Here is a 1,091-nt window from a genome sequence, read left to right on the forward strand (position 1 = left end):
GAGTGCTTGAGCTCCTCAATGTCTCTTCCTTGTCTTTGTTGTTCCTCCCTCATGATTCTTTGATCTTCTCTTATTTCATGGAGGATGATGGAGTGTTCTTGGTGCTCCACCCTTAGTTGTCCCATGTTGGAACTCAATTCTCCTAGGGAGGTGTTTAGTTGCTCCCAATAGTTTTGTGGAGGAAAGTGCATCCCTTGAGGAATCTCAGGGATCTCATGGTGAGTGGGGTCTCTTGTGTGTTCCATCCTCTTCTTAGTGATGGGCTTGTCCTCATCAATGGGGATGTCTCCCTCTATGTCAACTCCAACTGAATAAAAGAGGTGACAAATGAGATGAGGAAAGGCTAACCTTGCCAAGGTAGAGGACTTGTCCGCCACCTTATAGAGTTCTTGGGCTATAACCTCATGAACTTTTATTTCTTCTCCAATCATGATGCTATGGATCATGATAGCCCGGTCTATGGTAACTTTGGACCGGTTGCTAGTGGGAATGATTGAGCGTTGGATAAACTCCAACCATCCTCTAGCCACGGGCTTGAGGTCATGCCTTCTTAATTGAACCGGCTTCCCTCTTGAATCTCTCTTCCATTGGGCGCCCTCTTCACATATGACTGTGAGGACTTGGTCCAACCTTTGATCAAAGTTGACCCTTCTAATGTAAGGGTGTTCATCTCCTTGCATCATAGGCAAGTTAAACGCCACCCTCACACTTTTCGGACTAAAATCCAAGTATTTCCCCCGAACCAAAGTAAGATAATATGGTTATGGAAAAACAAAAAGCAATGCTTTTACCACACCAAACTTAAAATTTTTGCTCGTCCTCGAGCAAAAGAAGAAAGGAGAGAGTAGAAGAAGAAGAAATGAGGAGAAAGGGAATGGCTTTGTATTCGGCCAAAGGGGAGAGAAATGGTGTTTAAGGTGTGTGAAAATGAAGGAGTGAAGGAGGGTTTATATAGGAGAGGGGGAATGGTAGGGTTCGGTCAATTGAGGGTGGGTTTGGATGGGAAAGTGGTTTGAATTTGAATGGTGAGGTAAGTGGGGTTTTATGAAGGATGGATGTGAGTGGTGAAGAGAAAGATGGGATTTGATAGG

Source organism: Arachis duranensis, chromosome 3 (genome assembly GCF_000817695.3).
Source record: "Arachis duranensis cultivar V14167 chromosome 3, aradu.V14167.gnm2.J7QH, whole genome shotgun sequence".
NCBI lineage: Eukaryota > Viridiplantae > Streptophyta > Magnoliopsida > Fabales > Fabaceae > Arachis > Arachis duranensis.